At 51.9% G+C, this 27,237-nt stretch overlaps 1 long non-coding RNA gene across 1 annotated transcript in view; it reads left to right on the forward strand.

Annotated features, from left to right (window-relative positions):
- The window catches only part of LOC142067085 (uncharacterized), a 179,546-nt gene extending 153,989 nt beyond the window's left edge, over positions 1–25,557 (forward strand). The window contains exons 4-6 of the long non-coding RNA XR_012663890.1: positions 20,856–20,944; positions 21,150–21,292; positions 22,548–25,557. This is a non-coding gene — a long non-coding RNA (uncharacterized LOC142067085). The remainder of the gene's footprint in view (positions 1–20,855; positions 20,945–21,149; positions 21,293–22,547) is intronic.
- The last annotated feature ends 1,680 nt before the right edge of the window (positions 25,558–27,237 follow it).

Raw genomic sequence — 27,237 nt, forward strand, 5'->3', positions numbered from 1 at the left:
CAAAGGAGCCAGACCCCTGGAGCTGACTCTGAAGGCACCGCTACTGACAGGCAAGCCCAGCTCTTCCCCAAGGGCAGCAGCGGGTGCCAGTGCTGCTCTGTGCCGTTACCCTCTGCGGGGCTCTTACCCTTTGGCGCTTCATCTTAAAGTAATGTTCTCATGTTGCGTAAGTGTTGACAAACCAAGGGGTTTTAATTGCTCTCCCTGGCAGCCAGCACGCTGCAACCTGTCCTCCTGGCAGCAGCGCGCCGCTCTGAGGGTGCTGGTGCTGCCAGGCGGGAGGCAGGGGAGGCAGCGCGCTGGGGGCTCCTGGCAGGAGAGGTGACTTCTGATCGCTCTCGCCAGCTGCCCGCTTAATCCTATTTTGATTGGCACTTACTCTTCAGCAGAGCAGCCTGACTGACTTGAGCAGGCAGAGAGCCACCGGAGCAGATGGGCAAGGCTGCAGCCACCCAGCGGACCGTGTGCAGGTCCTCAACTGCATCCTTAGTCCAAGAGCACCGGCAGAGCCAACCTCCATGAAGACAGGAGACTCCTAATTGAAGGAAATGCTTGTGGAGAGGGACACGCACTCAGTGTTTGCCTGGGGAAGGATTTAAAGACATGCCTAGCAGTGCATCTGCACCCTCCGTGTAGCATCAAGAATATATGAAGTTCATGTGGGTAGTGCCTCCTTCCAAATAGCCTTGTTTATTATCTGCAAACATAATTATTGCTGGCGACAAATATCCACTGCTGCTCTGCTTGTTTCTGCTGGCCTTGTCCTCAGAAGATGCGGAGCCTCGTGGGCTTTGGAGAGGTATGTGGACACGGGCCTTTGAGGAGGGGGTTTGAGCTCAGGGGCTGGGCTGAGAGCCGAGGCTTGTGCACCCCTCGGTGCTGCTGACTCTGCCCCGGAGCAATGCTGACCGAGAGAGGGCCAAGAGCATCTTCAACACAGGGGGACTGCTCTGTCGGTGGAGAGAGTGGATTTTGTGCTGCTGTAAGCTCACGTGGAGAAATGTCTTCAATTTTCACCTTTTCACCTCCAGTTTTTGACTAGAAGGTCAGTTTCTTTTGTCAGGAAATAAAAATTACCATTCAAATGCTTCTTTTGTAAAAGGGGGCATCTTTTTGCCTGTGACGGATTCACTGCCACTGTCCCATGCTGCACTGGCCCTTCAGTGGGGGCTGATCCCTCGGTTAAGTGGCACCCCTTGATCTGGGCTGGGGGCGATTCCATCCTGCATCCCTTTGGCACAGGTACCCTTCCACAGAAGGGTGGGAGAAACAATCCGCCGGTGCTCGTGCTCCCTTTGCACATTCTACAATTACATGGGAATTAATTTTAAAATGTTTCTTATCTTATTTGTGACTTCAGCGTCCCTTGGGGTAAGAGAAATCATGTTCAAACCAATTACTGTTCACCCAGGAATTGCTCTACCAGTTTCCTCCCATGTGGATATTATCGGTTAAATAACAGGCAGGCTGAATGCCTGGGACAAGGTGGCAGACTTCTGACATCAGCTCCGATTTGTACAGAGTGCATCATTTACATTAAAATTGTAATTATATTCGTGTTCTTGCGCATGGTACTCATTGAAGAACTCTTAGGTTTTTTCCCTGCAATCTCCATCCCTGGTCGCTCCCTTGAGCAGTACCGCCGGTCTCCGCTGCTTTTTCAGGCGCCAGTGTCTCTTGACATACATGGGGTTTTTCTTTTTAATCAGATGTGCTATTTCAGATCGCTTTATTTTCTGAACCCATACAACTGAGAGAGAGGTACTGTCTGTCTCCCAAACATCAGGATTCATGATTGTGCCGTGAAATGTTTGCTTTTTGTGCGCTCGTAAAAACACGGGACAAGTCGAAGTGGAGCTGTCCCGGGGTTCAGCTGATCAGTAAATCACGGCTTACGGGGCTGGTGGTTTTGTTCCTGATCTTCTTGCAACGGGATTTTATGGGTACATCTTCCCCCTTTCTTTGTAGCATAATATAAAGCATTAAACAAAAACTTTTCATGGATGGAATGCAGATTTTATTTGTACTGGATCAGTGAGAAACAAACTTTTCTCCCTAAATCATATTACCTCAAGAAATGTACTAATCTCAGGAGTAACAAGATTCGCAACAAACAGTTTATGCCTGCAGTAGATCTGCAGACACCCTCTACTATTATATTAATGTGATATATGATAATGGGTGATGTAGTATGTACTTATTTTTCTTCATTTGTAGTAAACCAGCTGCAGATAAATAAGGAGAGGATCAGGTGATTAACCCTTCGGGCTCTGAGTCAAACTGCTGAACTGGCTGCGGGGTTTGGGTGGGGTGTGGATTTTTGGGGTTTGGGTTTTTTTTTCCCTGTCCAGATGTAGAAGAGATTTGGGCAACTGAAGATCTTGTCGCTGTCACTTCAGGAAACTCCATTCATCCCCCAGCTCTGGTCTGTCCCGCGGTAGCAGCGTGCCCTGCGCCGGAGCCTCCCTGGGTGGGCAGGCAACGCATCCAGTTCCCTTCTGTGCACTAAAACATGGCACAGTTGTGCCATGGTATTAAATACGTGTTGTGTGGCACCAAAGCAGCAACGGCATGCCAGTAAATGCAGGACTGATCAGGGTTCATGGTTTCTTCTCTCGTACATGGTATAGCAGAGCAAGATCAAATAATGTCAGCAGAGCCCTGAGCAAGCCCCCGGACTGAAGGTCTGTTAAAGCAGAGTATGAGGATGAATGAATAAAAAATGGGGGCTAGCGCATATGGGTTTGTGAATGCAAAGTGGAATTGCAATGAGAGCAGTATATACATGGGGGGGTTTAAAGTTAAAATACCCTGTCTTCCTCTGAGAGCGCAGCCCAGCTCCTCCACGATGCTGTTCTGCTTCAGCTGCCACGGCTGGCTCTGCTGGGGATGTGTCGGGAGAGTCTGTCCCGGAGAGCTGTTTAGATTTTGACAGCCGAGGAGTGGAAATCTCCAATATCTTTCAAACATCCAGGATTTGAAATAATCGTGTTTATAATTCCATACTTCAGAACATTTAAAACTTTTAGTACTAAGTAATTAAAATGTATTTAAATAACAAAAGAAATATTTCCATTTAAAAATACCAGAGAGTGGCGGTAAAGCATGTCAATGTTCTCCAAAAGTGTGACGACTTGGGACCTTTGTCGTCCTCCTCTGCAAGGTGTCCTTCTGACCCCTGGGTGTTATTGCAAAAGGTTTAACTGGAAAACCCTTCCTGCTCTGCTGCTGCACCTCTGGGTGCAGCGATGATCTCGCTGGGGTCCGAGAGGCCGAATGCTTGTCTGCTTCCCCGTGCCTCGTGGAAGCTGGTGGCCAAGCCCCGGTACCTCTGGGACAGGACACAGCATTGTGCATCTCTGACCCGGCCGATGCCGGCGAGTCCCACCACAGCCCGTGCGACGGAGAAGGGAGGAGCTTCCCATGGCCCCTTCGGAGCCTTTTGGATAGAGATGGAAGAAAATTCCCTCTTGGGCCATGCTGCCACCACTTCACTCCATGTAGGAACCGCTCATCCCGCCAGCGAGGGCATCAGCAGGGCTCCTCTGGGAGGGGTCGTGCCCCGAAATGGCTTTTGTAATTGTCCTTCCTCTGTACGCAGAGAGGATGAGTAAGAGGAAAAGGCAGAAATCAAAACAGGATAAACATGGAGCTGCCTCCTGACAGCAGCTATTGGATGCTAATATTAAATTCATATTAAATTCAAACCAGCTCAGCAATGTGCAGTGCGCTTGCTGCAAAGCACCGTAACTCCTGATATTTATGATGCCACGGTAACATAGAGGACACAGCCAGGAGCTTCAGTGTGTCAAGTAAGGACCAGGTCCCTGAGGAAAATATTCTGCCTTGTTTAAAGCAGTGGATGCTGGAGGCCAAAATGCCACTTCACATATCCAGTGTTGCCACTAAACGATTTTATCCTTGGAAAAGAAGTTTTTGCCTTCCATCTCACATTCCTTCCCAGTAACATTATTCTAATGGTAGTTTATATTTTATGGGACCTGTGTTCAGGTAACAACAGGTTTGATAATTTTGGCTGTCTTCATTAATGCTGTGGTTTGTGCCCTCACTTCACTGGAAGCACCGTGTTACTGGTTTAGCACCAGCTGAGACTCCTGTTGCACAGGGGTAAATGGTGACAAAAAATGTGCTCAGAAGAAGCTGGGTCCCCGGGAGTCTCTGGTCCGAGATGCTGCCAGGGAGGATGGAGCTTGTGCTTTTCTTGCTGCAGTGCCACATTCAGCTCCTGATAACAAAATGAGCTTTACAGGAGAGCCCTATTTACTTAAGTGTCTCTGAGATGCTCCAAGATATATAAAGAAAATCAATTGCATGGAAAAGAGAGAATGGCTTGTAGCTGCTTCATCCTTCTGCAATTTCTAATGGCACCTTGGAGGAGCTGCATTTCCAAACTTGATTGAAAGGGCAAATCCTGTGTATCTACAGTAGCTGCGTCCCCACTCTGTCAGCAGAAGCTGGGCTCGGAGGCAAGAGATTGCTCATTTCCTAAAGCAGCCAATTTATGTTTTGAGCACAAGCAAAGCATTACAGAGAGCAAGGAGGAAGGTGTTGAGAGAGGCCAGGGCTGCAACAGCAGAGACCATTCTAACAAGGCCTTTGTGGTAGTGATGATTAATTCATATTTTGCACTTCCTACTTTCTAAACTAAGCGGTACCAAAGATTTTTATTGTTCTTACAAGTTACTACTACATAGGCTTTTCAAAAGGGCATGCAAGCTGGGGTCACCCCAGTGGCTGGTGCTTGTTCAGCTGCAGTGTCTCCACCAGCAGCCGGCTCCTTTCCCAGGTCTCCCATCCCGCACATCTGTGCGTGGGGCTGGGGACCTCTCCTGGCTCTGCAGAGGCTTTCGTGAGGCTGAAAATGGCAGGAGAATAGATACCAACCTTCTGCTTTTCATCCAGGTTCTCTTGCTCATCTCCAGAATAAGGTGAAAATGAAAAGAAAGGAGATTAACCCAATTACTTCTGAGCTCAAAACAGTTTTATGGTTGGGCTTGGATTGCGTCTAACCACTTTTTTTTTTTTTATCAGATCTCGTTTTATCTCAGCATTTTCTACCCAAAGCCAAAACGAGTATGTTCCAGCTCGCACCACACTGTCCAGAACGGTTTGGCTGCAGCAGTTAGACACCAGCAGGATAAAAGGGGCTGCTCACAGCAAAATCCAATACATGGAAAGGCAAGGAAAAATTCAAAGCACCAAACCCCCTGTACTGCTGAACCTTGTTTTCTTCTTTGTTTCTCTTTGTTTTACCAAGGGAAATTTGAGATGTCGGAGGTTATTAATGTTGCTGGTGTTGGAGGAGCAACAAGGACCCTGTCTTGAAAGGCTCCAAAAAAACCCACCACGGATGGAGTGAGGGAGGTGGTTGCTCAAGGCCAGGCTCGTGAGCTCTGATCCTGCCCCCACAGCGGGGCTGGGTGGGCTGGCAGCTCGGCCAGGCGCGGGCTGGGGGTGCCGGCAGGGGAGCGGGGATGCTGCGGAGGGCAGGGGAGGCCGGGGACCAGCTGGCGCTGGGCACGCAGGATTGGGCCGCGGTGTGCTCTGGGCGTGGGGAAACGCGGCAGTGCGCGGCTCCGCGCGGGAGGATGCCTCCGTTTCCAAAGCGAGAGGTGGAAAGGGGACCAAGAGGGAGAGGAAGCGCGCGCCAGGCGTGCTGAGGGGCTACTTGGGAGCTTTGTAAATAAAGTCCTCCTCAACATAAAAACTAACCATGTCGTTAGTGCTCCCTGTATTTCGGTCGGGCTACAGCAGGAGCTGCTCCTTAGAGCTATTTTTTACCGTCTGCATCCAGGCTGGAGGGCGCAGCCGCCTTGCGGAGACACCACCTTGCAAGGGCAGCGCGGGGCTGCAGGCTGGGGGTCCCACGCCCCCCGCCCCTCGTGCCCGCACGTGGCGGGGGCTGTGGCACCCCCAGCCTGGCCGATGCGGTGGAAGGCGCAGGCCCTGCCAGAGCGGGGGCAGCGACCCCCTCCCTGCCTTTCCTCCAGGTGAGGGCGGATCTGTTCGATGCACCGAGAGCGTGTACCCGTACCTCCGTGGCTCGCACCGGGAGGGGAAGGTGGTTCTCGGGGCTGATGAGACGTATTGATCTAAGGATAATTAAAAGCCTTGCATTAAGCAACTCCAGCCTGCAGTGATGAGAATAATCTAGCCTGCTCGGAGGAAGGCTGAGGAAGTAGCACCAGTGAGACATGAGATGTCAAATTACTCCTCCTTGTTAAATTACCTGATTAATTTAACCATTGTTTTGCTTGTGGCTGACCCCTGTTTCTATGGATGTACCTGTTATTCATCAGGACCGTCCTGAATATTTTAAGCAAACAACTGTTGTCCTGCATGGTCCTGGGTGCTGTTGTGTTCTCCAAGTTGCTGCATGTGACGCAGGTCCCAGCAGAATCCCGCAGCGCGGCTCAGGAGGAGAAATATTACCTCCAGGCTGGAAACGTCTGCAGAACTTTATCAACTCTTTTCTGCAGAGGTACAAGGATTGTACCTGAAACCGTACATAATTAATTGCATAGTGGGCTATTAATAGGCAAATGAAGACGCCAGACAAAGAGGGGCATGCAGGGGAATCAATTTTCTTTTTAGCGCATTCGAGTATTTGTGTGTTACGATAGATGTTAGCTGAAAGCAGATTACGTTAGACGCAGCAACTAATAGGATGACAGTCTGAAGAAGACAAATATATTCATTATTGCATTATGGCCATAGCACTTGGAAATGCAAAGGTATGGGTTTGGGGTACAGGCTTTGTTCCAATGACTTGATTATTTTTAAAGGAAGCTTGAAATCTTGCAGTTAGCAAATTCTTCTGCGTAAGGTATGCAAAGCTTCCATCCTATTTATTTAACCGTGGTTACCCAAAACATCATCATTCTTTAAGTGCATATAGTTATGTCTCCGCCGGGGTGGGGGAAAAGTGAATATATCTAATTCTTGCTGCGCTTCGTTAAAGCATATTTCCAGCTCTGGTTATTTGTCAACAAAGTTCCCCTGGGTATAACCAGGCGGCAGATTCCCGGTGAACCACGTGAAAGGTGAACCAGTGCAGCCCTGGCTGCGACAGCCCTGGCTGCGACAGCCCTCGCGCCAGTGCCTTCCCCAGCCCCGGGGAGGGGCGGCGAGACCGGCCGATGTGTGCGGCAAGGAGCAGGAGCCTCCCCTCAACTGTCGGGTGCAGGGCACTGAAGGGTTTTATGCAGCGATGGATAAAGGAATCCCATAGAAAAGCTGTTGGGGTCTTTCCATTCATTCTGATAGCCTTTCTTACTGTGGCACCATAACCCTGCTGCAGAGATGGGCACGTCTCGCGAGGACGAGCCCGAGCAAAGCCACGCTCAGTCTTTGCCGCCCTACGGCCACAGCCCTCCTGGGGTCCAGTGCTGAGTCATTGGAAATAGTCCCCAAAACCTGTCCCCTCTCTCTGGGGAAAGCGTTGACATTTAAATTCTTTGCACCTCTGTCTTGAACACAAATATTTTATACGGTTCTCTGGATAAAAGACACTTGCAAGGTTATTTTGGGAACAGTTTTGCAAGCTGGTTTCAAATTCAGCAGCACACTAGAGGGCTGTGAGCCATGACTTCGCCTTGAGCCTGAATTAAATACATTTCCAGTTCACGAGTACAAAACAAGTGCATGTCCTAGTGTCACTCAGAGGTGACAATAAACAATTCTGTGGCTGCTTGGAGGCAAACCTTTCCGCGGGTGCGTTTGCGATGGGTGCGCGGCGCATCCCACCCCACCGTGCACCGCTGAGGGACAGCAGGGCTGGAGTACGCCTCGGTGAGACCGGTGCAGTAGTCACGCCGTTAACTCTGAAATACTTAAGCAAATTATGTACTGTGATGTTGTAATGATCCATTCCTCGTACCAAACTTCCATGTTTGGTACAAAGCCTGTGTCCCTTTCCTGCGTTTTCACTCAGGCAGCTCTGTGCTGCAGAGCTGGGTCTGTCTAGAGTGGATTTGGGCTGTGGGAGTTGATTTGCATGCGTCGGCAGGAATCGGATACCGGCGCCTGTTACACACCAAGGTGTTGATCAGTAGCTGCTGAAAATCGGTGGCTCGGTGAACTGCTGGGCAGCTCGTACGACCGGGTGGAGGGGCTGCAGCAGCCCCGTCCTGTCGGTGCTGTGGCCGGTGCTGGGCTCTGAGGCCGCACACCTGGTTATTTTCCATTCATGTTGCAGTGGGGCAGAGGAATTACGGTTTGCAAGGCTAATTCCTCCGCTGTGAAATCTGCCTCAGGGTGGAAAGATTCAGTTACAGGTTTAGATCTTGGGAAGAAAAAAAAAAAAATAAAATCAAAATTACTCTTCTTACCACCACTCCCGCTGAAATGAAAGTCCTTGCCATAGTCCCGGCGCAGCGTGTCTTTATACTAGTAATAAATCACGCCACCTCGGCATCATTTTTTCTGGCTGTGACCAGTGATTCATGTTAGAAAAACAGTTCTCGGCAATGAGCGATGCTGACATTTCCAAACATGAGCGAGGTGGTGGAGGCAACCCCAGCGAGATCCCGCTTCACCTCGAGCCCCTGCTCGGCTGTGCCAAGCTCCAGCCCTGAGAGGTCCCGCAGCCGGAGGAGGCATCTTGTATTGGTGTTTCACAGAGTGGTATGTAGAGGCAGTTCTTCACCAGAACTGCTTTTGGCACCCAATTGGTGCAGGTTCTCCAGGTTCTCAGAGATTTCTGAGATTTATAGAACAAAAACTTACCAATAAATGAAAATTAAAAAAAAAAAATATTAAAAAATCACAGAGACTGAGAAATGAGAACCCTTAGAAACAAACCATCGTTCTTTGGCAGGTTCTTTTACGACTACCTCCACCAGCGCACATGCGTGCCCAGGGTGGCGCTGGAGAGGGACGAGCGGAGCCTCGGGGTGCCCAGCGGCTTTCCAAGCCTGTCCAAGCACCTCCTGAGGAGAGCTGCTGCTGAGCCGGAGGGCACCCGTGCGGAGGAGGCGCTCGGTTGGAAGTCATTGGAAGCAATGACTAAGGTCTCCCTCGTGCTGTGTTTGGGGTTATCTGGGGACCGCGGGGAGGTTCTCCATCTCAACGCAAGGTGCTGCTCGTTAGAGGGCAGCGACTGCCGCTGGGCGCAGCGGCTGCAGTACCCCGGGAGCGTAAATTCCTGACCTGCGATTCCAAAACGTGCATGGCAGGGACTTCTGGGGAGAAGAAGGCAAAGTCAGATGCGAGTTGTAAGCTTATTTCTAGGAATTTCGCAGGGTTTCAGCCCCCCAAGGACGAGCTCAGCTGTGCCTTGCGGCCGTCCTTCCCCTCCCTGAGCTGCTGTCTGCAGCCTCCAGCACTGCTGGCAGCTGGGCCAGATGTTCTCCAGCAAAACCGTGCCCTGCTTCTGCTCCCCTTCCCGCTGAAGGGTTGGGAATTTCTGCAGCTCACCCGGGCGGCAGCTCAGTGACAGATTTTCTTTCACCCTGTAACTTCTCTCTGGAGAGCTCTGCGCTAAGCTTTCCCATTCCCCAGCGCCTCGTTGGCGCGAGATGAGCTTTCTCAAGTGGAAGCAGAGCCCAGGTAATGTCACGGGGAGAGAGCAAGGGGGGTTACAGCAGGCACGCGCGTCCTCCTCCCTTCAGCGTCCTGGCTGGGGCGTTCCACATTTTCCCAAAAAACAGAGAATCCTTCTCTTGCCTGGTTATAGAAGGGGTTTCTGCCAGAAACGCAAAGCAATGCTGAGTTCTCCGTGAGCGCGGCGAGGCAGTTTTAAAGGTGGTTGCCTTTGGTTTGTTTTTAATGGCAGCCCACAGCACCCCGATGAGTGCAGCCCTTTCCAGTGCTCCTCCCTGCCCTTTGGCTTCCGTAACTTCAACAAACTCCGGTTTTTAAATCGGAAATGAGTAATGAGCAGTCGATGCAGCCAGGGGGGTGCAGTGGAGCGGTCGGAGGGACACGGCATGGGGCGGTGATGCTCTCCCGGCGGGGCGGTGGGACGCCTGGGCCCAGCCCAGCGAGAAGGGGCTCGCCGAAACGGGAGCAGCTGAGGTGAGGATGGGGGATGCGGGGCCAAGCCAGCTGCGGGCAGCCTGGGGTGGTGGGGGATGAGAGGAGAGATGCTGTTTAGTATTGTGTGGACAGCTGGCACGGAGAACCACGGTATGTGCTGCTGCTCCTCACTTATCTAGCACAGCATTTATCATGGTAATTATGGTATGCATTTCCACATAAGCACTTGTCCTTGAAGGGCACTCTTGCTGCTGATACTTGGTTTGTTTGCGGGGGCAGAGACATGACGGATGACTCTGGGAGGGAAGCAGCCTTCCTTGAGACGCCTGGGAAGGCAAAGGTATGCATTACCACGAAGGCGCTCCGCAGTGCCTTCTGTTTCATTGTTTTTCCTGTGTATCTTCATTTTGCATCTGATTTTTATCTGCACGAGTGTTTGTTGTCTCAGGTCGCTAATGTCAGCAACACAAATCTGATTTTTCAGGCTTTGGACTTTGTTTCGATACCCCTTAGTGAACCCCTTTGTTTAGATAGCCCTGTTTAGTAAATGCTTCCCATCGGGAGGCTACCTCAAATCCATCAATAAAAGATTGTTGTCTGCCAAGGCCCCTCGAAGGGACCTGTCACACGTAACGAAACCACAGGCTCTACCCTGGAGAGAGCAGAGCCTGAGCAGGGGAGAGGGGGAAGCGGGTACTGGAAAGACCCTGGGACACACGGAGCGTCCATGCGGCAATCGTGGTCTGTGGTCGCATCATCTCAGGCTGCATCCACTTATTTTTTTCCCCATGAGAAAGGAAAAACCTGATGGAAGGCAAAGTGTGGCTCAGTTAAATTCAAAGAAAGGCCTTGGTGTCTATCAGGCATCTATCTGTCATGGATCTGTCTGTCTTTGGAGCTATCGTGCATGTCGCTCACAGGCAGAGTACGGAGATAACGGTCTTATTGTGAGGACGAAGGTCATTCTCTGCCTGGTTGTCCAAGAAACACTTTGGAAATGAAGGAGAGGGAGCAATTTGTGATATTGTATTAGCAGAAGTTTTGCAGGAATTCCTTGCTGGAGGTGAGGCATCCGATTTAAACAGCTTTCTTTCCCTTAACCGAGGTTGCGGAGGCTCCAGCGATGTACTGGAGTGGTGACAAATGGGCCTGCGCTTGCTGCGCGAGGCAGGGAGCAGGGGGGGATGCTGCACTGGCGGCGGAGCTCAGGCCCTACAAACATGCGGTATCTTCATGGACTGCAGCACCTATTCCCTTTTCACTCGGGGAATAGCAGCCACCATGCAGAAAAGTAACATCACTGTAGAGCGATAAGATCTGGCTGCTGCAGGCAGGGCTGCAGAGCTGGGGCTGACCGCTAGAAGTGTGGTTTTACCAAGGGGCCAACTCGGAACTAAGAAAGGATTAAGTTTTTAAACAAGCTGCGCATGCAACAGCAGCCTAGTTTGCCCACGCAGCCGGGTACGGAACTGGGAAGCTGAACATGCAGATGTGTAATTGGCCACAGAAGCGAGTGTTTGCATATGTAAATCTGCTGGCTGAGTAACTACTCGTTCTCTAAAACTGGGCCTTCATCAGAGCTTTAGGTCAAGATGTTTTGCAATGAAGCATTGATAACTGCTTCCTCTAAACTCTGTTTTAAAGAACAATAGAAGGGACTGTGGACGACACGCTAGCGAATGGGTGCAGCTTATGCAAATATCTAACATTGCAAATGTAGCCCCGTCACGGAATGCACAAATTAGACATAAAATCAGCAAATGAGACACTTAGTTTCTACTTACATACATTCGAGCATACCCTATAGTCATTAATCCGGGAAAATCCTCATTGAAGCTGCATCGTTAGCCATTCACACCCAGCAACGCTCTTGCAAAAGAGGAAAATCAGGAGATTAATGCTCCCCCTCTTCTGTCCCTGAAACTTCTCCCAGCAGCAACGCCAACAGAACATGCAAAATTATTCAGGAGACACTTGCTCCTACAGCAGCTGTATGTTCAGTTATTAATGCTGGGTCCCAGGCACACGCCTAGGTATGACCAACAGGCCATTGTAGCTTGGAATCAAAATTAATTAAACCTTGTTTACCATTTGGAATTAGCGAGCTAATGAATATCACCCCTCTGAGGCATCCATCTTGGTCAACTACATTGTGCCTCACAGTTGTTGTTTTTGTCTAGATTAGGTTTGTTCCAGTTTTTATGAAGATGTCTGCAAAGTAATAAGCCCTGCACTTATTTGCCTCAAAAAAAAATTATAAAATTTTTATTAGCTTCCAAGGAATTGGGTTTTCTACTTTTTCCCTGGCAATAAAAGTTGATTTGTTCTATATCTGCCTGATTGAGTACTTTGGTGCTGGCTATTACTTAAATCTAATGACTCTTCTTAAAAGACATTAAGGTTGTCTCCTGTGAGCAAACACACCGGGTTTGTGAAATTACATACTGATTACTCCGTTATAAATGTGGTCACACCTCTGCTATTAAATTTTACCTGCATAAACAATTCCAACACGCAGACATACTGCTATACAGTTATTTATACCCACTTTATTAAGGTTATTTTTTCAGCAATCACACTGCTTTTAAATCTGCTGTGGCTTATTTAGTACCGAGTGACAGAAAACGCAGTATGTCATGCGGAAGCATCGCTTTTACCCCTCTATCTCTGGCCACCTGGCTTTATTTAATGCTGCGGGTGATGACAGAGAGCAAAAAGAGAGGAGATAGCACTCTGTCTTCCCAGATATCTTGCAGGCACTGCTTTTTCCAGCGCACGTTTTCCTGGCCAGGAGGCACGGCAGTCGCCTTTCTGCCAGATGGAAGTTTTTCTCCTTTCTTGCTCTGCGGCGGTCTCCTGGCGTGACGCGCAGCTCGGGGCCGCGGTGGCGGTGCCTGCGCTGTGCAGGAGAGCTGGGGGGGCCCCGCCGCCTCCCCGCCAGCCCTGGCAGGGCCGTGCATCCCGGGGTGCCCAGCCCGGGAGCGGGAGGCATCCTTGGCACGGCGCCGCGCGGGCGCTGCCCTTCCCCTTGGGAGCGGGCATCCGTCACGGCGCTGGGAGCGCAGCGCTAGTGCCGGCAGCCCCCGGGGAAGGCAGGGCAGCCCTGAGCCCACCCGGCGGGGACCTGCAGGGAGAGAAGCTTCCCAGCAGCCTCTTCCCTTGAGAAGCCATTAGGTGAAAATCACAAACTCTAATCCTGGCAAAGCACCCTGGTCAGAGTAATGTGGATTAAAGTGGGCTTCCCTTATTGACATATTGCCTGTCAGAGCGAGGATATATATATTTTTCAAATGAGCATCCACTTCAAGCAAGTTCAGATGAGTAATACTGCTGCCAGCCCCACAGAGGAGCAGTGTTTTGTATAGAGATTAGCTCTTAAATAAGTGGTCCCTCACCAGATAAAAGCCAGACCGAGGTCCTGATTGCAAACTCCGTGTTGCTTAGCACTTGTTGCCACGCTACGGGAGAGCCCAGGAGCCGCACAACCGTCATCCCGCCGTGGCATGGTCCACTGGCATCGCGTTAAGAAAAACTGCCTGGATTTGGAGCAAACGGGCTGGTTGGTTATTGCAAAGGTAGCCAAACTGAGAAGTGCAAATAGTAATTCAGTTTTGGTGCTTCCCAGATGTGGTGGGAGCAAAAAGGGAGGAGCAGAGAGGAGAGAGCTGTGTCAGGGATGTGCTTAACTGTGGATGTGACCTTGCTTTTGCTCGTCTCTTCCTTTGAGCTCCCCAGTAAATCACTTATCTCTGCTTATTGCTTATTTATGACTTCATTTAACCTGCAGTGCCAGCGAGGGGTGGGGGACGGGGGGGCCACAGCCCCGCTTGCAGTCGCATGTAGCTCAGTGCTGTGCGCGCACACGCGCGTGCGCGTGTCTCTGCATCACCATGAAAAATGGTAAGTGCAGTAAATGGTAACAGAAAGGCCCTGCTGGGGACCTGCAGGCTCCGGCAGCAAATGTTACTCAGCCATCTGTTCAAACCAGTTGAACTCCTGTCCTTTTGTGCATTTTGAGCAGACTTCACAACCTCGCAGACAGCCGGCGCTTAGTGCACGAGCCCTGCGAAGTGGATGTGGGTCTCGCTCCCAGGGGCGCTTTGTCCTCTGCGCCCCGAGGACCAGGCTGCGTCCTCAGCCCCGGCCCCCCACCTGGGCTGCCACGTCCCACGGGGTCAGTGCAGAGCGGTGAGATGCTGCATGAGGATGCTCCCAGTGGCGGTGGTGTTTCTGTGGCATGCGGCCCCACCTGCATCCCGCAGCAGAGCCACGTGCCACCATCCTGCACAGCCCTTGGTGCACAGGGGTTTTAAGCACGGAGTTTGATACCACTATGCTTTCTGGGATCGGGGAGCCTAGACCCTGGCTAGACTTACCCCTCCAAGGCAGCCAGTCAGATCGGGATGCTATATTCTAGGCAGTCCTGTGCCGGAATCTTGCAGGAGACCAGACTAGACGATTGCAATGGTGCTTTCTGAGTTTGCTTTATGCTGGATGTAAACCTGATGAAGCACTGTGGGATGTAAGGATGTGTGGATAAACGCGGAGAGGAAGCAGATGGAGGCACACTGCGCCGCTGTCTGTGCTGCTGTAGCTCAGGGTGGGAATACACATGTCCTCATATTGATTTTCTGTCCAAAATGTTTCATCTGGAGTTCACAGTACTGGCTAAAATATATATCTGGAGGAGTCTTGCAGGCTTGCTAAAGAGGAGAAAATACAAATCACCTCTACGCAGCGGTCTGACTCAGCCAGCGTAAGAACCAGTCCCCTGTCTCCGAGATGAAAGGCTATTTGTAATCATATTAATAAGAAAACTGGAGATGAGCCTCGCCTAGCCTAAATGAAATGTCCATTGACTCCAGGTCTGACCCTGGATTCAGCGTCCATCAGCCCGCCTCACCCCTGCTCATCCCCCCAGCCCGCCAGTCTCCGCATCGCCTGCATCCTCCAGCTACAGGACTAGGATAAATCGGGTCTGAAGTGTTACTGTGGTGCAAAACTGGTAATAAGGCATTTTGTTCTTCCTTCAGTACGGCATGGGAACAGTGGAGGAGCCGGCAGGCGACGTTCGGTGCAGCAGAGCCGCCCGCCTGCGAGCACCCGTGGGGCTGCGGGCGCCCGAGCTGGGCGATGCAGCGAGGCAGGTCTCTGCTCCTCCCTCCGCAGAGGCAGCTCTGCAGAGGCGTCGCGGTTTTCTGGCGAGCTTCGTACGCTGCCCTCGGTCGTCCAAAATGCTTGGGGAAAGGCAGCGAAGCTTAACAGAGCAGTGAGCATCCCTGCGGCTTGAGTTGGGGTTTGCCTGAGGGGTCTCTTGCGAGGAGATGCACGGGAAGGCGCCGGGTGATCTCCTCCCTTGGGCAGCCCAGCCCAGCGGCGATCCGGATTAGGGCGGCAGCCGCTCTCGGTGCATGGGCTCTCGGTGCCGCTCCTGCCCTCGGCGGTTGCTCTGAGCTTGACTCCTCAGGCGCTGTTTTCTGGCGGAGTCCCTTCGAGTCCGTTCCTTCAGAGCAGACCCGCGCTCGGCTGCTCTTTGCTCAGAGGCAATATGCTGTTTGTTGGCTGAGCTGTGCTGGCACGATGCTCTCAAACCCCCTCTCTGCCTGCAAGCCCAGCGTCCTTTCATCCTCTTGCTTCAAACTATTTCATCCTCATCCTTACAACTATTTTTAAACTAACCAGCCAAGGGGATGCGCAGTGCAGCGAAGAGCTTGTTTGGGGGTGCTGCCCAACGCTGCGAAGTTTGCTCTGATTAGAGGCGGTGGCAAAGCAGAGGGGGGGAGACGGCGGTGAAGCTGCTCCTCTGCCTCCCCCCGCGCTCTGGGGCTGTTTGGGGTTTTATCCTCCAGATGAGCGATTTACGCAAAGGCCTGTGGGAACCATCAGCAGAAGTACAAGAAATGAAACTTTCATTTAAACCCTAAAGCTTCGCTTTCATGACCATTATTATTTTAAACTCCCTTAGCTTTTCCTGCATTCATTTCCATCCAGAATAATGAGGGCCGTATTAGCAGAAGGTGATTTAATTGCAGGAACTTCCGCAAAGCAAGGAGTCTTGTTTTCTTTAATCCAGAGCGTTAGCAATTCCCCACATGCTTATGTTCATTTTAAGAATCAATAAAGCACAAACATGTCTAATTACCCTAAAATATTTTGCAAAATCAGAAGTCAGATTAGATTTTGCTTAAGCATCAAATAGAAATTTTAATGTCTGCCAGAATCGATATGTTACCCACGGGTCCTAAGATTTTCACTTACATGCTTGATCATACATTATAATGAAGGTTTGTAATAACTTTAAAATCTTCTTGAATGCATTTTCTGTATAATTTACTTTTTTTTCCTCTCTCCATACCACAGAGATTCAAATATAATTACTCAGAAAAATAACGCACAGCTGCTTTTCTTGTCCTGTATTCTGAATTTACTTGCTGATGAACATCAGCCTGAAATATTTTGACTATTTAATTAATGCCTTACTAAAAATACTTTAGCTGCATTGTAATTCTTCCAAAAAGGGGGAGAGCTGCATGGCTGCCCTTACCTTTCATCACAGCGAGTGAAGCTGGGCAGGAATTATTTTCCTCCATCCTTGAAAATCACGTCAGCTGGCATCAGCTTCCAGCCAACACCATAATTCCCAAAGACCCCCTTCCTTCCTTCCATGGTGCTGCCCCGTTTGCTGGTGTCCCGTGGGCGAGGGGGCGGCCGTGGGGCTCAGCCAGTGCCGCGGGAGGAGCGGTGGGGCCGGGCGATGGGCGCGAGGGCAGCTCTGGATGAGCCGAGCTGCTTCCTGATGCTGATCACGCTCCAGATGCACGCAGAACTCTCTTTCCTTATCCACGCTTTTCCTGCCCTCTCTGCCCCCACGATGAACCGTATCGTGGGTGGATGGAGGATGTAGCTGAGGATGGACTGGGACAGAGCAAGCCTCACGTTCTCAGCATTCGCCTCCTCCCGAGGAGGGTCTCCATGGCCTTTCTCCGTCCCTTGCCCCAGACACAGTCGGTAAGAAGGACATGGAGAGTTATCGAGCAAAGCTGCGGTGCCAGGGGGACGAGCTGCAAACAGATTAACTGAAGTTTGCTAACACGTTCCACCAGCCATTACCCTAATTACCCCACCTTCCTTGGCAGCCATGGTGGGATTTCTCCGGCTCTGTTTCCCCCACGCAAATGAAGAAAGCAATAAAATCCCCTAGTCCGGCTCCTGAAAGCCAGATGCTCTCTTGACCTCCAGCCCGGCAGGCTCAGCGCCCAGCTGCACTGGGGGCTGGCGGGGGCTCCCCTCCCGGCAGCACTGGCAGGCGCCGTCTGCCCTCCTGGCTCCAGCTGAAGCAAAGCCGTAACCCCCAGATGTGCCAAAGGTGGGAACAAGGAGGCAAAACCCAGTGATGATGTAAACAGAGTGGCTGGAGTACGAAGATCAAGCAGGATTGATTCACCTCGATTGAATGTTTTTTCTCCGGCAGAGGCTCTGCTGCAGCTCAAGCAAGTATCCTGCGCAGGAGCAGGCTCTGCCAGTCCCCATCCCCGCGGCGTGGCAGAGGTCAGGCTGGCCAAGCTGGCCGGAGAGCGGCGGCAGAAACGTGCCCAGGGGCACATTAAAGTGGGCAGAGATGCTCAGGAGAGCCAAGCCGACAGCCTCGGGCGGCAGCCAGAATCTCCTCCTGTGCTTCCAGAGATGCTGCCTGTCTGCAGCAGAAGAGCTTGCAAACAAGGGGGCTGTCGGCCCATTCTCCTGACCCTCCCGTCCCTGCTCTTCTCCTCGCAAACGCCTGGCTGCGAGGGTGGGACAGCTCAGGTGCAGTGTCCAAGTAGACCTGGGCACCCGCACGGGCCACGAGTCGCTCCGGGGGTGAGCCAAGAGCTGACCGAGCGTCTGATATTTGGGGGAGCGGAGCCCCCCGCCCTGCGGCAGCGCTGGGGGCTCAGGGGCTCGGTCAGAGCAATCCTTTCCCATGAGTTTTCCCTGGGATGAAACGGGGAGGACGCTGCCGAGTGCCCCAGCCCGGCAGCAGGGGGGGGACCCCACCCCACACAGGCAACTGAGGGGTCCCCCAGACTCTGCTCTGGGTGCTCAGGGAGATTCAGGTGACTGATTAAGGTGCAAGTTTCAAGCAGTTTGCGTAAATTGCTTTTAGCTTCCATTTCAATGGTGTTACTTGGAATTAAAGTGAAGTCAACGAAATCAAGTTAGTCCTCCTTAATTCTAAACAAAAGTGTCTACAAAGGTATTTAATGCAATTTGACTAATCCATTTAAAAGTTAATTCAGATTATTTTCCTGATATCCTTGTGCACACAGGCCCTCATTAACTTCAGCAGAACTTGGCGACAGACCAAGCCCCGAAGAGGCCTTGCAGCCCGGCCTGCAGGGCTGACTTCAGCGATGCAGCGCGAAGCGGTTTGCTGCCATCAGTGTTTATCATTTATATTTGGCTGAGTTTGGGTTTTCTTGTTCATGTGTTTCACAAGGCAAAGCAGCGCAGCAAAAATTCCCACCTCTGAGCTGTGTCGTGCAGTGAGAACGGCCGAGCTGCTCTGAGGCGCTCGCACCAGCCTGGGGAGCGCCTGGATTTGCTGCTTCACCCCCTGCGACGGCTGCAGCTGCCCCAGGCTGGGCATGGGCACCGCTCTGCGAGAGCTCCCAGAGCTGCCCTGGCGTGCGCGACGGCGACGGCTGCTCCGGCACTTGCACCCAAGGGCGCTGCCAGCCCCACGGCGTCCCCGCACCCCGGGACATGCCCCAGTGTAACCAGGGCGATGGAATTAACCAACCATGGATGTTGCTGTACTCCTTGTACAGCCCGATCCAACTGGACGTTAAGCCTGGGGACATAGAGTATACAAATCGGTGTATTCTTTGACCTGTATTTTAGTCCCCAGGTAATCATTGATGTGAACGAAACAACAGACAACGTGCTTCTGTCAGAAAAGGATGACAAAATGCGGTTTTGTGTAGTGGACTGAGAAAACTGGCCAGGACCGCCAAGAGTAAGAGCCAGGTAGGTAAAAGGTAATTCCGGCAGGGGGAGATCGCAACCACCGACCCAAGTAACACCACCTGCTCAGAAGAGGACAATGAAAAAGGACAACTGAGCCTGCGCAGTGATTTACATGTGAAGTGAGCAATTTTGTGCCAGTCACCGAAGAGAATAATATCGAATATGTATAGATGAGATGAATATGTATATTTTTGGTCTATATAAATCACATGGGAAAGGTGTGTGAGGTACACACGCCAGGAGGAGCGATCCCCCGTGCACCCAGCGCCGTGAATAAAGAATGCCTGCTCTTTAATACTAAATTGGTGTTAAAGAGCTGCTTCAGATTTTACCTCGTTTTCTGGTGACACCAGGGCTCACACCAGCTCCCAGCGCACAGGCTTGGGTCTCTGCTTGAAGGAGGGCTCAGAAGTCCTGTTGCCGTCCAAGGGCCCAGGGTGTGTGTGGGCTCTGGAGACTCCCTCCGGCCGTGGCAGGGTGTCAGCGAGGCACGCGCTGCAGAGGCGGCGGCTCTGCCTTTGCTGTCCCAAGGGTAACCAGAGGGTTACCAGCAGAGTCCGCTGAGCACCGCCATTACTTAACATAAATCCTGACTGCAATGCAGAATTGCAATTTTTTCCCCTTCTGTCTTAGCAAAGGGGTAGGATCAAGTAGCTTCAGAGAGCGGTCTGCCAAGTGTGCAGCAGTAAGCTATTATTTCTTCCAATTAAAAACCATATTAACATTTGTAGAGTACTGTCATTGAGTCTGTAACATCCTCTGCTAGATCCGCTTTACGTATGAGTGAGAACATAACAGTCCCTTGCGGACAGATGGAAAATCACTCTTCTTTCTCATCTACCCTGTTCAGAGATGTGGGAGCAATAAAAGCTATAAGCCTCCCCTTAGAAAACCCAGCTTTGTCAATCCTATACATGCCACCAGTGGGAACAGCAGCATTAGCTGAGCTGGGTCCAAGCCCAGCCGTCAGTGGAGTGTCCGTCCCCCAGCATGGAGGCGGAGGAGGGAGGGGGCTTTCTCCCCAACCAGAAAATCCCTGCCAAGAGTTCCGTAGTCTGTGATCATAAGTCACATGTTCATCTCTGTCCCTGAGCAAGAGAGGGATGTTTGCGCGCTCCCACACGTGCCATTTGCCCCTCCATCATGTCTGAAGATAAATTGCTGATGACCTTACTCAGAAAGAGGAGAGCCAGTGGCCCTGTCTGCACGACCCCCCATCTCGCCGTGCACTTTCGGATCTGACCTAGCGTCGGACAGGAGGCGATTCCCCGGCCGTGGCGGGGAGGTCTGACTGCCGCCGCGGGTCCCTCCTGCCCGGCACAGCACCCGGCGCCGCCCGACCCGTGCTGCTCCCACTGACTTTTTCAGACCTCAGATGAAGACGAGTGCTCCAGCTGTGACCTTCATTACTGAAGTCCAGGGATGCGAGTCAGAGGGAGCTCACAGCAGGCTCCTCGCTTTCAAGGACCAGGCACTGGGTGAGGGCACAGGCTGCCCATGGGGGCGATGCTGGCTGTCGCAGCCCCTGCAAGGCATGCAGCGCCCGAGCCCATCCCGCCCCACCGCACGGCTACAGATCCCTTACGGAGGGAGGGCACTGCTTAAGGCGTGTAAGAGCTCATTGCCTTTGCAACCTGCATATTTTTATCCTTCAATGCTCTGTCTGCTTCTGCTTGACGTTAATCAGAGGACCATATGGCTCTGCTCAGTGCCTGCGATCCCTTTGGTGTCCCTGTATACAGCATGTGACATAAAAATGCTAATTATTTAAATTTGATACACTTGTTAATAAAGGGCCAGTGAATTTGGTTGTGATTGATTTAACCTTTCCTTGGGGACCTTCCTTCCAGGAGGCTGAGCATGACCGAGAGGGAGAGAAGCCTCCCTGTTCCGCCGGCTGGTTTCAGTGGCCATAGGAGAAGCTGGGGCTGGAGAAGAGGTAGAGTTTTAAAATATCCTTGTTTTTTGGCTGAGCAGGAAGGGCTGTCCCAGGCTTGGCAGGAATCCCTCTTGGCCAGCTCTACCAAAGGGAATGCAAGGTGTGTGAAGTGGCTCACGTCTGTCCTCCTCCTGGAAGGACAACTGTTGTGTTGGGCATGGAGGAGCCCCCCAGTGCTCACCCCGCTGCCTGCTTCCACTTGCAGAACCCCGTGCGGAGGAGACGGCCGTGCAGAGAAGCCTCTCCTGCTGTCAGCACCCCCAGCCCGCCGGTGCCTGCGCTCAGGGACAGTCACGCCAGCAGAACCAAGGGGCGACGCCACCCACCGCGGGGCTCTCCTCGCTGCCGGTAATTCACATGGGTGAGAAGCGGGGAACGGGCAGGCCCAGGCGCTTTGGTTTGATGGAGGAATTAGAGCATCTACCCTGCCGAGCAGCACCTTGGCTGCTGCGGGCGCTGCGGCCGTTCAGCCTGCCCACCCGCGTTAGCGGAGCCGGGGGGTGTCCCCGCTTCTCCCCCTTGCAGGTCTCCCCCTCCCCGGGAGGCTGGGTCGCACCGAGGGTAGTCACAGGGCAGCTGCCCGTGAAAGCCACCAAACGGTGCCAGCCCAAGGGGGCCGGGACTGTGGCTGCAAATGCTGTGAACGGTTCACTGAAAACCAGTGGGGGGAAAAAATTGCCCATTGATTTCTTCCACCTTGGCCAGAAGGAGCTGGCACTGCCTGCTCCGATCCTACGCATCCCATCCATCACTGCCATTCGGGCTGAAGCTTCCCCAGCGTCGCTGAGGGTGAACTCACAATGTGTTTTTTCCAAACGAGCCTGACAAACATGACTCCTCGCAGGCTTTTGTTTCAAGTTGCTTAATTAATATTACTGAGTCTATGGGTGTGAGTCAAATTTTGCCTGCTGATCTCGGGCAGTGGGGAGGCTGTGATTCATGGCTCCTGAACTTTTGCTCTATGTAAGTTTAGTGCAGCCCAATTATCACCAAATGAGTTGTAACCGGCTGTTCCAGCCTAATGCACAAAAGCATGAACTTTCAGGACTAAAGCTGTAGACACAAGCGCTGTCTGTCATCACCCTCAATATTGTTCCCAGAAAAAATGTAAGCTGTCACATCAAGAGAGCCTTTGCCTCGCTCTCCTTGGACTCGCCAAGCCCTCGCAGCTTAAGAGATAACTAAAAGTTGTGCTGGTTTTCTGTAAAGTGCGAATGACCCTCATTTCCACATCCCTCCTTCCCCTTAATTGCTTCATTCTCCTCCAGCCTCTCAGCTCGTTAAACCCAATGGTTTTGCTCTGTACATCACAAGCTGTTCCCCTTCTTGAAAAGATTCAGTTAAATGCCTTTTGCTGCTTTTGTATTGGAAATCTATGCAAAATTTGTAAACAAGATTTTATTTTCTCACTTTTTTCTTCTAAAAATATTCAGAACAGGACTTGTGGAACATCAGGAATAATGATTCAATCCAGCTAGATTTCAACAGTAAGGAGGAAAAAAAAGAACCTCTTGAGAACGGCACATTGAGAAATGGCTACATTAAATATAAAAAAGAAAAAGAGTGTGTAAAACTTCATAACTTATCAAATTTCCTGCCGCAGATCTATTAAACAGGATGTAACAGAGCCACCGAGCCCTCACGACTTCCGAGCAAAGCCCTCCTCTCAGACGAAGCCCCCAGGACGGCGTCCGCCCGTGTCCCCGTGTGCCAGCGCAGGCTGGGGCTGGGGCCCGCGGGGGGCGCGTTGCTGGGCAGGGATGAAGGAGGCAGGTGAAGGTGACCCACAGACCGGGTACGGTCCGAAACCGCCGCAGGCGAGCCAAGGGGAGGCTGTGCAGAGCATTATTCGAAGGGACAAGGAGTGCCCTCGGAAGCGAGCTCCGCTTCGGAGCCAGCACAGAGGATCGACAAGCCACGCGGCAGCCTGCGGGGAGCAAGGCGCCTGCTCGGCGGTGCCGCGGCCGGTGCTAACGCAGCTGCCTGCCATGCTCTCCTGGCTGGGGTTCGGCCTCCAGTGTCGCCGGCTTCGCACCTGCTCTGCAGAGCGAGGGCTCCGACCCCTGCGATGCCCAGCATCTCCTCTCCCCGCACCTAACCACACCTGGTTATCCAACCCCTGAAACCCTTTGCCGCCTTCAGGGTTTCTCATTCTCCTTGTTACAGGCTGCATTTTGGCAAAGGACGCCTTTGCATCAGTCAGAGCACCTCTACCGATGCCCGTGACACCAGATTAACTCACACCAGGGAAGAGAAACCCAACTAGTGGTATAATTTCCAAGAAAAAGGAAAGCCTGGAAAACTGGAGCGCTAGGAAAACTTGTTAGCTCTTCTTTGTTTTGTTTTTTAAAATTTTCTTGGCTTTTTACAGTCTGTCACGATTAGCGTGTATTGCTGAACCCGATCGGGCTGAGCAGCACTGCACATCACTAGAAACCCTCCGCCCTCACCGTGGCGTTAGTCGTCGGCGGGCAACGTGCAGGGATTTCGCTCCCCGACGCTCCAGGCTTCACCGTGAGGGCCCCGGGAGAGGCAGCAGCTGCAGCCCCAGGAGATGCTGCAGGGGGCCGGGCTGGGAGCTGAAGCCAAACGCCTCCGGAGCCGGAGCATCACCACAGAGCCGGGCCAAGAGCCGTCCCGCCCGGGGCAGCCCCCGCTGCTGTTGCCATCCTCCCGCAGAGCAGGCTGCCTTGTCACTGTTCCCAGCAGTTGCCACACGCAGGATATGGCAGGTTATTTATAGCCGGTTCGTTTTCATTTTCCTCGTAGCAGGGATGAGATCCTACACAGAGATTTCACTCCGGGGGGATGCTCTCATTACCCCTGCGGGAGTGCTTGGCACCTCCTGCAAATGAGCGCCTTACCAAGACGTGGGCCCGCAGAGGCAGCATGGGGACCTGCTTCCCATCAAGGATTCGCATCGCTTCAGCGCCTGCTCCTCCTCCCCAGTTTGTGCTGCTGCGCACACGGTGTTCCAGCTGTGCCAGATGTGGCATGGTGGCACGGCCGCTCTCGTCCCTTCAACCACTTGGGATGTGCCGCTGCTAAATGCCGAACAAATGCATCGCTCTGTGAGCATCCTGCGTGCTCACCCAGAAAGCAGCTCCATGAAGATCTGGGGTGTTTGTCATTTTTTTTTAGTGGCTCCCATGAGGCAGCCCAGGCTGGGGCACCGAGCGTCCCAAGCTGCTTGGCTCCTGCGCAGGGCTTGCTGTGGCCGGCAGTGCCCTGGGCAGGGCATCGCTCGAAGCCGAGCGCGGGTGCCCAGGGGGGCAGCTGACAGCTGGTGAAGGAACAAGACAGCTTTCGGTGGCCTCTGCTTTCCTCCGTCACTGAGCCCTACGCGCGCCTTGCAGGGGTTCGCTCCCCTCATCCTTTGGCCAGGGCATGAAATCTCTGAAGGCCAGCAGAGTGAGACGACAGGTGTTTTGTCCCAGCTGCAAGGTGGAATATTACAGAGAATAGAATAGAATAGAATAGAATAGAATAGAATAGAATAGAATAGAATAGAATAGAATAGAATAGAATAGAATAGAATAGTTGGACAGGACCTACAGCGATCATGCATTCCAGCTGCCTGGCGGCGCTACGTGATGCGGAGGTGATGCTCTTACAGGCGTGACCCAGAGTAGCCATGCTCCGGCACTGCCAAGTGATGCTTTAAGGAGAAGGGGCCCGGGTTTCCGCTGCCTGGCCCCGGGGCGGGCACTGGGGGGCACTTGGTGCCGGTGCGGCAGGCGACACGCTGGGCGAGGAAGGCGAGCGGGAGCTGCCAGCTCGGCAGGGAGGTGCCGGCTGCCTCTGGCAGCAGGGAGGTCCTTGAGGACTTTCATTCCTCTTAGCAAGAAATGAGCAGAAACAATCCTCACACCAACACAAACCATGTTTAAATACAGGGCTTACTGAAGGCAAAGATCTACCGTGCGCTTGCAATTAATGAACTGCTGTTTATGTCTAGTATTACCTTAAGTGCTCTATCTGCTATGTTTAGTTAACGTAACGAGTGTAAGATGACATACAGCGCCCGTTTAAAACCCAGGGTGTATTTCAGGGCCGAGCACACACTACTTTGGTGTGTGCCCCCCAGCAGGAGCCCAGCGCAGACCCGGCGACGTGAAGCTGAGCACCAAAACCCAGGTGCACCCGCAGTTCTGTGCGTGGGGCGCGGTGCTGCGAGCTCTGGCGCCGGCCGGCCTCACGTGAGAGCTCGAGATGTTCCCCGCATAAGGTGCTGCCCAAGCCCTGGGGCGGCACGGCGGGGGTGCACGGTTCCCCCCCAGCACCCTCCCCAGTGCCTCAGTTACTGGGCTCCTCTACAATTACTATTAATGTGTTAATTAAAATGCATTATTTACCTAAAATATAGCAGTAATGGCTTATTAATTATATATAATGTCTCTCAATGGCTAATTATTTTATACCCTGCCCAAAGTGTGTAGTGTTTTTCAAACATTAAGAAGTCTGGTTCCTTATTTTATCCCAGTGTCCATTTAGGTTTTAAAAAGCTAATGCCAAAATAGGCAAAACATGTGAAAATGGGAGTGGGGCTGCCAAAAATCCAGTTAAATCCTTCGTAACTAAAGTGCCTAACTGCAAAATCAAATGCCAGTGATCAATGCTTTGAAATGTTGCAATTTTGCAGTGACAGAGCGGTGAAGCCCAGCGGCCCCAGTCTGCCTTCCCTGCCTCTGACCTCCGGGTAATCCTGACCGAAAGAGCACGCCGTGGGCCCGATCCTGCAAAGGCTCCGCGTGGGCAGATGCCAGGGCAGAGGCAGGAACCGGGGCTGTGGCAGCGCCAGGTCGGCCCAGGGTCTGTATTTTACGCAGACTGGTGGGCAGGGGCGTGTGCCCGGTTGAAGAGTCACCGTCCCTCAGCCGCACGAGGGATGTCTCGAGTAGAGACCCCCAGACTTCAGAGATCTTCGTCTGAGCAGTGCCGTGAACAGATCCCACCTGGAAAATAAAAGAGGGTTTGGGGGGTGCAGGGTTTTTTTTCCCTTATGGCAAAGTATTACTTGGGGACAGTTTTTTAAAAATCAGAAGATTCAGGCAGGCACCTAATGGAGTTCTCAGAAGCTCCTGACTCGCACTGATTTCACGCCTATCTACACCTTTCAGGGCTTAAACACATTTAAGAATCTGGCCGGAGGATCTCTGTTGCAGCATATTTTGGCAGGGCTTTCACTCGAGATGGTGGGCCAAATCCTCAGCTAACATAAATCACTGACACAAGTGGAACTATGCTGATTTGCACCAGTCACAGCCTTTAAATTAAAATTTAATTGAAAACTTAAGCTGTCATTAATTTTAAATGAATGGCTTTTGCAAGAATGCAGCCAGCTCTCCACCAGTTCAGTCTCCTGCGTGGCCGTCTCTCACAAAGGAATAAAGAAATGCTTATTACAACAGCCACGTCTGATGTATTCTGATCCTCTGCCTTTACCTTTCCCTTCAGTAATGTCTGCTGGCACAGTCTGTGTGATCCTTTGTATCAGGAAATCAGTTATTTCCATGCAAATCTCATTAGTTATCGTCACCCTCTCCTACAGTGTAATTGACTTTCTGGGACCTTGGCTGTATCATGGCTTCCCCAGCTGGGGCTTCTATTGTGGTGCATCTTCTGTTAAGTCTTGCCCTAGAAATGAAAGGAAAAAGCAAGGATTTACGTGATGGGGGGAGGGGTGTGTGCATGCACACGCCTGTATATGCAGGGACATACACACAAATTTATGTATATAAATTTATGTGTATACCAGTATATTTGTTTTAATGGTATAACGAATTGATTTTGACCTTGGACAAGGGATTCCCACACACTGCTTAGAGCAGATAAATATTTCACTTGGATTTTTTCGGAAGCAGCTTGCAGTCTGGAAGAATTCCTGTCTGCAAGTAACAGAACACCACACCTGCTTGCCAGGCTGACTCCTGCTCCCATCAGGTTATGTGTCTGGGACTCTCAGTATAAGCACAAGATACTTTTCTTCCACAGATATAGGTTTTCCTGCCTTTTAAACTAAAGAGCAATCACGCATTATAAGATAGCCACACACCAAACAATGGCAGAATATTGAGCACCATTATTAATTGGTTTTGAGTTAAACCAGCTGCCAAACATCAAGGGAGAGTCAATAAATCTAACGCCAACAGCAACACCTGGTGATCTGGGGCTGGCCACGGGGAGCACTTGGGCTGCAGGAGCTCTGCTGGACTCTAAGCTGATTTGGACTGCAAAAAGTAAGTTCTGGAAACAAAAGCTTTTAAAGGAAGGTTTGTGTTGAATATTTGTCT

This window comes from Phalacrocorax aristotelis, chromosome 21 (genome assembly GCF_949628215.1).
Source record: "Phalacrocorax aristotelis chromosome 21, bGulAri2.1, whole genome shotgun sequence".
Lineage (NCBI taxonomy): Eukaryota > Metazoa > Chordata > Aves > Suliformes > Phalacrocoracidae > Phalacrocorax > Phalacrocorax aristotelis.